Here is a 12,765-nt window from a genome sequence, read left to right on the forward strand (position 1 = left end):
GCACTTGCCATTATTGCCATGAAACATACCAGAGTGCAGATGTCAGAAGATTATATGGGAAAATGCTGACCAAGGCTAATATTGAGACAGATGGTCTTTGAAATAGAGCACTAGTTTAGGCATAATTATTATGCTGCACAATCTGGTGCATAAACAGATACAGTGAGGAAAATAAGTATTTGAACACCCTGCTATTTTGCAAGTTCTCCCACTTAGAAATCATGGAGGGATCTGAAATTGTCATCGTAGGTGCATGTCCACTGTGAGAGACATAATCTAAAAAAAAAATCCAGAAATCACAATGTATAATTTTTAAACTATTTATTTGTATGATACAGCTGCAAATAAGTATTTGAACACCTGAGAAAGTCAATGTTAATATTTGGTACAGTAGCATTTGTTTGAGGTCAAACGTTTCCTGTAGTTTATCACCAGGTTTGAACACACTGAAGGAGGGATTTTGGCCCACTCCTCCACACAGATCTTCTCTAGATCAGTCAGGTTTCTGGCCTGTCGCTGAGAAACACGGAGTTTGAGCTCCCTCCAAAGATTCTCTATTGGGTTTAGGTCTGGAGACTGGCTAGGCCACGCCAGAACCTTGATATGCTTCTTACAGAGCCACTCCTTGGTTATCCAGGCTGTGTGCTTCGGGTAATTGTCATGTTGGAAGACCCAGCCTTGACCCATCTTCAATGCTCTAACTGAGGGAAGGAGGTTGTTCCCCAAAATCTCGCAATACATGGCCCCGGTCATCCTCTCCTTAATACAGTGCAGTCGCATCTGTCCCATGTGCAGAAAAACACCCCCAAAGCATGATGCTACCACCCCCATGCTTCACAGTAGGGATGGTGTTCTTGGGATGGTACTCATCATTCTTCTTCCTCCAAACACGTTTAGTGAAATTATGACCCAAAAGTTCTATTTTGGTCGCATCTGACCACATGACTTTCTCCCATGACTCCTCTGGATCATCCAAATGGTCATTGGCAAACTTAAGACGTGCCTGGACATGTGCTGGTTTAAGCAGGTGAACCTTCCGTGCCATGCATGATTTCAAACCATGACGTCTTAGTGTATTACCAACAGTAACCTTGGAAACGGTGGTCCCAGCTCTTTTCAGGTCATTGACCAGCTCCTCCCGTGTAGTTCTGGGTTGATTTCTCACCTTCCTTAGGATCATTGAGACTCCACGAGGTGAGATCTTGCATGAAGCCCCAGTCCGAGGGAGATTGACAGTCATGTTTAGCTTCCTCCATTTTCTAATGATTGCTCCAACAGTGGACCTTTTTTCACCAAGCTGCTTGGCAATTTCCCCGTAGCCCTTTCCAGCCTTGTGGAGGTGTACAATTTTGTCTCTAGTGTCTTTGGACAGCTCTTTGGTCTTGGCCATGTTAGTAGTTGGATTCTTACTGATTGTATGGGGTGGACAGGTGTCTTTATGCAGCTAATGACCTCAAACAGGTGCATCTAATTCAGGATAATAAATGTAGTGGAGGTGGACATTTTAAAGGCAGACTAACAGGTCTTTGAGGGTCAGAATTCTAGCTGATAGACAGGTGTTCAAATACTTATTTGCAGCTGTATCATACAAATAAATAGTATAAAAATCATATATTGTGATTTCTGGATTTTTTTTTTTTTAGATTATGTCTCTCACACTGGACATGCACCTACGATGACAATTTCAGACACCTCCATGATTTCTAAGTGGGAGAACTTGCAAAATAGCAGGGTGTTCAAATACTTATTTTCCTCACTGTATATGCATTCATGCATACATAGATAACATTAAATATTTTATGAATGCCTCACCTATAGAAATGTTCGGCAAAGAGTGGTTCTCCTTAATGTTACAAAGGCTCTAAATACACCATACAGACATGAGTACAAGGACACAGGATCTATTTAAGGACTTCTGTAACTGCTCATATTTAAGTGAATGCTGACTGAGCAATACAGTCAGTCATTGTATTCACAAATATTATATTTATAAATAGTAGTCAATCCAAATTAGAATACGCAAATGAATCGAAACTATCTTAATTCTTGCATAAAATCTATGATTAAGATGGCTTTTTTTGTTGTGTGTGTGTGTGTGTGTGTGTGTGTGTGTGTGTGTGTGTGTGTGTGTGTGTGTGTGTGTGTGTGTGTGTGTGTGTGTAGGTGTGTGTGTGTGTGTGTGTGTGTGTGTGTGTGTGTGCGTGTGTGTGTGTGTGTGCAAAGAAAAAACTCCTGGCTGATGCCATTTGTGTGGGACATGTTAATTGCCCCAATGATTATCTGGCAGGATATATTGCCACCTCATATTTATCGTTGTGTCCACTTTTCATTACAGTCTTCATTACTGCTTATAAATAATGTACATAAATGTGCCTGCACCCTCAACACACTCCATAATATAGCCAAGAGATATCCATCTTGTCTGCAGTTATCAGACATTACCTTTCTGAATTATGTCTATTAGTTGCTCAGGCTTGCTTTCCCATAAGCGCCTTCCACACCAATGACAGCATTAACTTTTAGGTTTATTGCATCTTTTTTGCCCAACGTAAACCGTTAATCTGCTTAATGGCTACCATGACCCCTTTCAACTACTTTCATAAACATAAAACATAAAAATCTTAATAAAGCACATTAAACCTCCTATTTTACAGAATCTTTTCATCATTCACAAGGCACTGTTTAATGGATTGGTTGGGTGAGGGGATGTCTATATGTTTGCTAGTTTATCTTGTTTATTTTATATTGAGTCTTCTGAAGAAACTAGTGCAATGTTATTTGTTTTAGCTTTGTTTAAATTGGATCGAGATGGATTCAAGGCAACAAGCTTTTTGTTTATTGGTGTAAAAATTTATATTTTTATATTTTCACAGAGCTTAAAATTACAAAGTCTAAGAATACGTTGTAGTAAGATGACTCCTGTGGTGATAAAATGTTTTTTTAATGTTTAGTTTTAAAATGATTTGATGTGTACATTTTTGTGCAAGGACAAAACACTGACTTATCTGCTTTGGGTTGAAAATGTTATCACAAATTAATAAGAATATGACAGTGCTGAGGTATACTTTAGGATTTGTGAAGCTGGCAGGAAATAGGATTAGGAATTATGGAGTTCACTACCCTGGGTCTAAGGCCTCTGAAAGCAGCCAGACTAATCCTTTGATCAGAATCTTACTGCCACCCTGCCATAACTCCCAGCCCTCTGCCAGCTTTTATATCACCAGGGCTTTACTTACATCAATATCTGACTACAGATGCAACAACTCTTTCAGGAAGCAGTGTAGGTAAAGCGTAAACATTTTGCTCCTACACTAACCTTGGATACAGACAGAGGAAATGTCACATAAATGACACATTTTAAAATTTACAGGTGCAGACCTGGAACACAAGGCATAAAGCTCTGCATTTGTTAAGTCTGACAAGTCAATCAAAATTGTTTTTAAGTGTTCCATCTTCATAATCAAACGAATTTGTTCAAGAGCTCAGAGACAGGTATGAGGAGGCTTATACCTTGAAATAGTAAGGACATGCTTTTTGGAAACTTTCTTTTTCATCTGCCAATGGAGAACTTAAGTATTCACATTAAGATTAGAGATGAATACAGAAAAAAATGTATTCAAAGGTGAGGGGCTATATTCCGAATTTACTGAATATCATATCAGATATAGTGGAGTTACTTCAAGAGTTCCCTCAGTTCTTTTGATTTTCTACACACAGGAGTGCCATAAAGAGAATACGTCAGGAATGACTGGCATTGATACAGTGGGCTTGGACTAAGGACACAAATTTTCTATCATTTTTTTCATAATACAAACTTGTTTTTCTAACTCAGTTTGAACTTGAGATCATGAATTTCATTTGAACAAAGAGAATTGCAACAAGCTACATCTTTGCCATTAAGTAAAATAACTTTACTACATCTTACTGCAATTCTTTAATTTACCCTGGCAATAAGTTTATATATCATCTGACCTCAGTCTTATTCAGGTCCCGAATTAATCAATCTTTGTAGAAGTTTTGGGTATGACCTGGGTTTAAGAGTGACACTTGATTTTGAATTCAAAGGAAGTGGAACACAACAGTGGACCAAAAAAATCATTCAGCTTAAAATTACTGTAATGTACTTTGGGCGAATTTTATAATTTCAGATACTTAAAAAAAATGAACTGTACACATAATTAATGTACATTTAAAAGGGACATGATGCATGTGGGTTTTCAAATTTCTTTTAAAAACATGTTAGTAAACTATCTTTATATGTGAATGAGTATGTGAAAATGTATGTGCACTGGCATAAATTCAGGGTATGCACCAAATGTTCCCACCATGACCCTGCTTCCACTGATTCACCATGACCTTAACCCTGACTAATGAAAATAACCACACATTCTGAACTCAATATTCACAAAGGCACTACTATTAGCATTCAACCCAGAGATCAGAGGGATTGCACCAATATTCATTGTATCCAATTCTGTTCACATTAACCAGTGTTGATTTTAATATCATCGCACCTCCATTATTGAGAAGCAGTCAAAATCTCATTATGGCTCAATGAAGGGCAAGGCATGAAGCACAGCTGCTATCAGTGGATCTCATTTACCTTGACAAGGACAAGCTGGCCATGGAGACTGGGGGTGGGTGCAAAATCATGTAGTACATAATGTGCATGTATTCATAATTCATGTTGAAAAAGGATGCTGTTCTCCTGGTGTCCTTAGCATTTGGGTGAAGGTGGAAGTTGAACTCATGCATTGCCATTTGATATTCTGTGTTTAAAGAAATATATTACTCGTATTCCTTTTAAAGCTTTTACACACACTCTAGAAACCCTATTTCCTAATGATGAAGAATTATGAAGTGTGTTTTTTATGGCTGGTATAAACTGGTTAGCACAGCTTAACTCTACCTATCATTTGAAGCTTAAAAGAAATCAATATATTCATTTGGTCATTCGTCTTCAGTGACCATTTTATCCTAGTCAGGGATGAGGTGGTTCGGTGCATGAAGTGGATTATTTACTCTATTATCCTTTTTCCACATAAATGTCTTTGGAGAAGAAACTAAATTTGTTAAGCAAAAAGAACAGCAGAAAAATCTTAATAAAAGGGTATGACTTTTATATTTAACATATTTGGTTTTCTGGGAACACAGCAGGCATGTGTACGTAGAGGCAACAAGATTGCAACTAAGGGTTTTTTTTAGTTAATGCCTAGATTACTGTGGGAATCTGTGTTTGACACTAGCACATTTTACATAGATACCTGATTTGAGTAACCAGTTACAAAGTTTTATTTTGTGTGCTGGAACAAAGAGATCATCAAAGTATAATGGATTGTGGTTCCCCAGAACTGGAGATTAACACAGAATTTCCTAGGATTTCTAGATCACATGATAACGCCGAGGGAGGGAAATTAGGCCAAGCCAAAAGCCCAACCTAACAGCAAATGTCCTTTCTTCCTTCTTTACCCTTGGCAACCTCTGAAGCATGTGAAAAGAGTTAATTTGAGAAATTACAAAACAGCAGGACTCAGGACCCCCACAGGTGGAGCAGGCCAAGTCTCCCCTTTACCAATTTAAAATAATTGCGTTAAACAAATACACTCTGTTGTATGGGGATAATGAAATCGTGCACTTTGCCTTCAGGTTTATTTTTGCAGTCTTACAGCGAGATCTAAAATGCAAAAATACAAAAAATATGCCATACCAAAAAAGTAGTCAGCCTTGCTGTAATGATATGATGGTCATCATTAGCACATAAATTAGTGTGCTCTCTGGCACATTAACAATCCACTAATGGAGAATTTAGTTTCAGTCATATCATACACCGTGAAAAAAATAATTGCCACTGGCTAAGTGTAGAGTTGTACATGTTCAACAGCTGGAAACAAAGACATTTTACAAAGGCATTCTGTCTAATGACTATACAGTGCTGTAGGTTGAATATGCTAATAATAGGAATAAAGATATTATAATTAAGACGTATGTTCAAGGTTAAAAACACATCAAACCAGGGTTGTCATATACTCATATAAGTTAGCATTCAATTTCAGAATCTGTATCAAAACTGCAGTTATAGAGCTTGATTCAAGAATTTATGATTTATGAGTACAGTGGAACCTCGGAGCTCGGGCCTCAGCGCTCGCGACCTCGCATGCTCGCGACTTTCATTCCGACCGGCGACTCTCATTCAGATCGGCTCGTGAGCAACCGCGATCTGCTCAAAACGCTAGTTTTAACATTTCTAATCAAGGTTTATCCCATTAAAATTGTCAAAAAATGCTTTAAAACTATTTTTATTATGTATTATTATACTGTACTTCTCTACTGCATACTTTACTGTACCTGTACTTTATTTTTTTTAATTAAGCATTGTAATTGCTGTTAATTTACATAAAGTATTGTTAAAATAGTCTAATAATTAAGTGTTATGGAGTGAAATAGTGTTATTTACTCATTTAAATCGATTTCGTATAGTGTTCTTTGGGTTTTTACTGGGTTGGAAGGGACGTATCAAAAGGTCGCGAAAATTCGGAACTCGCGACCAGTCTTGGTCCCTAACCCTCGCGAGCTCGAGGTTCCACTGTAGTGTGATATAATGTCCCTTAATAAATCACAGTGTCTGGGATCCCAGAATAAGTCCCACATTTCTTAATTGGATAAGCCATGGATAATTTCTGAGCTTTACCTACTAAAGACTCCATGTAATATGCCATCAAATCAATTCCATGAATTTAAGAATATCTCTACAGGAAAGAACCTGGGATAAATAACGTGCGGGATATTCGTGGTGTATAGACGCTAGCAGAGTGAAAGCTTTGCCATTTCAGCATATGAGTAAGCATAGTGATATTACAGAATGTTGTAAATAAGTATATTAAAATATCAGTCACATTTTTAATGCAGATCAATGAATTATTCATAAAAACATTCATATTCTGAAATGTTAATAAAGAGTATTACTATATATTTAAGAAATTGTTTGAATTATTGCACTTCCTGACTCTAAACTGACCATATCACACGTTCTTTTGTCCTTACAATAGTCCTTCATGAACATTTATTGACTTTCCTTACATCTCGGTGAAAGAGACAGAAAGGGAGGTGTATGAGCAGACCTAGGATGAAGTAGGTTTCAGTTTTCTCGGTATGTCCCCATGACCTTAGCGCTGATGAACCTGCTACAAACCTCATTACTTCACAAGAGTCCAGGCCTGACATGTCTCTGATGTGCCCTCTGACCCTTCAGAGTGCGTGTGAGTGCAGAGTGAGCACTCTTGGGTTCAAAGGACTAGATACAGTGTTATTGATCTGTCTGAGATTTATTTTTAAACCAAGAGCTCCCATGACATCGAAATTATATAGTTAAAAAACACTATATTTACACTTCAGGCATCAAGGCTATGAAGCTGGGAAGCCTGTCTCTGTGTGGTTTAGATCAAACCTGGGATATGTTTAAAAAAGATTGGCATGAATCTAAGTTCATCAGCATGAGCACGTGCTTAGCATGCGACACCTAGCGAGGGAGGTTCAAACTGCATCGATTAACCTCCATGTGTGTATCGATTGCCCTGCATTGTAGCACAGGGGAGATGATACATATACAGTGGGTACGGAAAGTATTCAGACCCCCTTAAATTTTTCACTCTTTGTTATATTGCTGCCATTTGCTAAAATCATTTAGGTTCATTCTTCTTTCTCATGAATGTACACACAGCACCCCATACTGACAGAAAAACACAAAATTGTTGACATTGTTGCAGATTTATTAAAAAAGAAAAACTGAAATATCACATGGTCCTAAGTATTCAGACCCTTTGCTCAGTATTTAGTAGAAGCCCCCTTTTGATCTAATACAGCCAGGAGTCTTTTTGGAAAAGATGCAACAAGTCTTTCACACCTGGATTTGGGGATCCTCTGCCATTCCTCCTTGCAGATCCTCTCCAGTTCTGTCAGGTTGGATGGTAAACGTTGGTGGACAGCCATTTTTAGGTCTCTCCAGAGATGCTCAATTGGGTTTAAGTCAGGGCTCTGGCTGGGCCATTCAAGAACAGTCACGGAGTTGTTGTGAAGCCACTCCTTCGTTATTTTAGCTGTGTGCTTAGGGTCATTGTCTTGTTGGAAGGTAAACCTTTGGCCCAGTCTGAGGTCCAGAGCACTCTGGAGAAGGTTTTTGTCCAGGATATCCCTGTACTTGGCCGCATTCATCTTTCCCTCGATTGCAACCAGTCGTCCTGTCCCTGCAGCTGAAAAACACCCCCACAGCATGATGCTGCCACTACCATGCTTCACTGTTGGGACTGTATTGGACAGGTGATGAGCAGTGCCTGGTTTTCTCCACACATACCGCTTAGAATTAAGGCCAAAAAGTTCTATTTTGGTCTCATCAGACCAGATAATCTTATTTCTCACCATCTTGGAGTCCTTCAGGTGTTTTTTAGCAAACTCCATGCGGGCTTTCATGTGTCTTACACTGAGGAGAGGCTTCCGTCGGGCCACTCTGCCATAAAGCCCCGACTGGTGGAGGGCTGCAGTGATGGTTGACTTTCTACAAATTTCTCCCATCTCCTGAGTGCATCTCTGGAGCTCAGCCACAGTGATCTTTTGGTTCTTCTTTACCTCTGTCACCAAGGCTCTTCTCCACCGATAGCTCAGTTTGGCCGGATGGCCAGCTCTAGGAAGGGTTCTGGTCGTCCCAAACGTCTTCCATTTGAGGATTATGGAGGCCACTGTGCTCTTAGGAACCTTAAGTGCAGCAGAAATCTTTTTGTAACCTTGGCCAGATCTGTGCCTTGCCACAATTCTGTCTCTGAGCTCTTCAGGCAGTTCCTTTGACCTCATGATTTTCATTTGCTCTGACATGCATTGTGATCTGGAAGGTCTTATATAGACAGGTGTGTGGCTTTCCTAATCAAGTCCAATCAGTATAATCAAACACAGCTGAACTGAAATGAAGGTGTAGAACCATCTCAAGGATGATCAGAAGAAATGGAGAGCACCTGAGTTAAATATATGAGTGTCACAGCAAAGGGTCTGAATACTTAGGACCATGTGATATTTCAGTTTTTCTTTTTTAATAAATCTGCAACAATGTCAACAATTCTGTGTTTTTCTGTCAATATGGGGAGCTGTGTGTACATTCATGAGGAAGAAGAATGAACTTAAATGATTTTAGCAAATGGCTGCAATATAACAAAGAGTGAAAAATTTAAGGGGGTCTGAATACTTTCCGTACCCACTGTATATTGATTCACCCCCTTGCACACCACTTGTGCAGCATCTTCCTTCCCTTCTATTCAGTTATAATACAAACAACAAAAAACTACACTGGGTGTAGCAGAGAGCTTAGATTGACCTGGCTCTAATAGTAGACTAGCATCAACATCAGTGAACTATTCAAAAAAGTGTCAATGTAACAGGAAATAAAAAAAAAGCTCATCATACTTATGGAAATCTGACTTGACATGTAGAATTTATAACTAACTGTTATAAATAACTGTTAGTTAGTTTAGCATATAAATTAGTTAGCTAAGCAAAAAGGAGACAGTTACAAAAGATAATTGTGTAATGGTCATCTGTTGCTACATGGGCCTAAGTACATGGGACTATCTCTGTGTTAGTGCATGCTGATATTGAAGACTCCTTCCATAAATGTTATAGAAAGCTTTACCATATCAGTTATACATTTTATAAATCCTAATTAACAACACACATAAATATAATTGTTTTCTATTAAATGAGTGAATGAGTTGTTGCTACAGAACAATAAGGTTTTTAGAGGAAGGATTTAAATAAAAGTTTTTACTTTGTAGACAGCTTCAGCCACTCATAAAATATGCTTAGCTCCAAAATAATGTTGGCAAAATTGGCACATTAGTCAAGTCAAGTTTATTTTTATAGCGCTTTTCACAACAGACATTGTTTTGAAGCAGATTTACAACATTTAACCGTTAAGGTGAATCAAGTGTATTTATCCCTGATGAGCAAGCCATGGTGACATTACTTATACTCTGTGTCAGAACCCCAAAATCTTGACACTGTGTATTGTGCTGAAGTAGGTTTAAAAACTGAATTATTAGTAATAGTGGTAAAAAAATACTAAAATTTAAAATAACAAATCATGTTTTTGCCATTGTACCTTGACTTGACATACTTCAATTCTCAACCCATGGTGCGTTATTTTGTTTACATAACATTGATTAGTGTTAATAATTTTAACTGTAGACATATAGACATGTAACAAAATCTAGGTGGAAAGCTGAGAAGAAAATGACAAAAAAAAGTTAAGGATGACAATAAGAGGAGATGATAATAGTGAGCGGAAAATTTAGCAATATGACAATGATGTTTAAATAAGAAAGAAACAATTTGCAAATTAAGAATTAGCACTGGCTAGCAACATGTCTTTTGCTTGTGTTCAAGATACTGCTGAATATTAACCCATGTACCTGAGCCAGAGATTTGGATTTGAGCAATGATCTTTCAGTTTCTGCTAATTCAAGCAGTATGCCTGGATTGAATCTTTCATATTAATGGATGCTGACTTCTGCTAGGCATGTCAACATTTTGCACAAACTAAGATTTTCATGTCTACATCAACTGATGGACTATGTGGGGAAAAAACAAACAAACAAAGAACAATGGTGACAATCAAATAAGTATTCTTGTAGTATTGGCAGTCTAGAACCTGATGGTACGACCTATGGTTTTATGTATTAGGACATTATGAAATCATCTGGTCCTAAACAAGGTCTTAGTTAAATACAACTTTGACTTATTACATGGTGTCATTATTTATTTTTACAAAAAAGCCCCATGTGAAAATCTAGTTACAAATGTTCTCTTTCCATAGGATTTAAGAGGCTAAGTAGCAGCCAGGTGCTGTTAATTAAATGCCATCGATTCAGTTAAACATCAGCAAGTGCGACACCTCTGTCAAGGCCCATGTTTTAGTAGTTTGCTGGTCTTGAGCATATAAGTGTAACACAATGACAAAGAGGAAAGACATCAGCAAAAATTTTGCTGCCCATCAATCTGAGAAGGGTTATAAGGACAGTTTCAAACAAGCAAGTTATTCTACAGTGAGGAACATTATTCACTGTAGTGGACGACACTGAAGACATCCCAGGAGTGGATGTCCCAGCATATTTTGTATTCGGTTAAAATTTTAAATATTAAAGTTAAAGACAATACAATTAGAAAAAGACTGAACAAGTATAGTTTGTTTGGAAGGATTGCCAGGAGAATGCACATTCTCTCTAAAAAAAGAACATGTTTGCAAAGTTACATATGAAAGAAAAAAACAAGACTTCTGGATCAAAGTCCTTTGGACAGATGAGACCAAAGTAGAGACTGTTAAAAAACACTGCATATCAGCACAAACAACTCATACCAACTGTCAAGCATGATGGTCGAGGGGTGATGATTTGGGCTTGTTTTCAACCACAGGACCATATCAAGTTGCAGTCATTGAGTCCTATGTTTACCAAAGTATTCTAAAGTCAAAAGTGAAACTATCTGTTAGACATGTAAATGTTGATTGAAATTGAATCACCAGATCTACAACAGAATGCCTAAAAAGAACAGAATCAAGGTTTTGCAATGATTCAGTCCAGACTTTAACCTGACTGAAATGCTGTGGCAGAACCTTAAAAATGCCCACAAACCTCAATGAACTGAAGCAACATTGTAATGAACAGTAAGACAAAATTCTACTGGTTTGATTCCACAATGACATGAGAGACTGATGAAGTCACGGAGAACACAATTACAAGTTATTTTTTTATACAGTGGTTTTACAAACTACTAATTCATAAGGTTTTTTCCCCTGGTGGTCTAGTGGTTAAGATGCAGCGCTCCCACCGCTGCGACCCGGGTTCGATTCCCGGTCAGGGAACCATCCCCAGCCACTCTTAGTGCCGGTCCCAAGCCCGGATAAATTGGGGAGGGTTGCGTTAGGAAGGGCATCCAGCGTAAAACATGTGCCAAATCAAACGTGCGGAGGATCCGCTGTGGCGACCCCTAACGGGAGAAGCCGAAAAGAAAGTTTTAATTCATAAGGTTTTTTCTCCTTTCTCCATTGTGGTGTTGCTCATCAGAGGTTGCTTTTATGTCCTGATAATTAAACCATAAATGGTCAAAGACAGTGTTTACATTTTCAAATGACACATCCTTGTAGAACATAGCAATTGCTTTGCAACAGTATTAGCTTATAATTTTTTTTCGTACCATCCATCCATCCATCCATCTTCTATACCACTTAAAACATGGGAGTTTAACCAACTTTAAACTTTCACTTGAGTAAAAGTACAAAAATATTTGCCTTCAAATTTACTTAAGTATCCAAAGTACTGTATATGATTTATTATAATTATAATCTTACTATTATCATTGTTGGCACCAAACTTTTGCTTTAGTTTTGAAGTTGAAATAAAATGTGAATATTTCAGTAAAGTAGAGATACACGGAAAGCTACTCACGAATTACATTTACTTCATTACTGTTCACCACTGCTCAAGGCTCATTGCATAGCACAATCTCACACACACACACACACACACACACACACACACACACACACACACACACACACACACACACACACACACACACAAACTACAGACAATTAGCAGCAATGGGATTCAAACACCCGATCCCGGGGTATGTCCCCTTTTTGCCAAAACTTGGCTAAATTAATCGAATTCTTCAAAGAAATGTGTGTGAATCGCCTACACTACTAAAGCATTTTAAAAGCAACCACATAAG

The sequence above is a fragment of the Silurus aristotelis genome (genome assembly GCF_946808225.1).
Source record: "Silurus aristotelis genome assembly, chromosome: 14".
Taxonomy (NCBI): Eukaryota; Metazoa; Chordata; class Actinopteri; order Siluriformes; family Siluridae; genus Silurus; species Silurus aristotelis.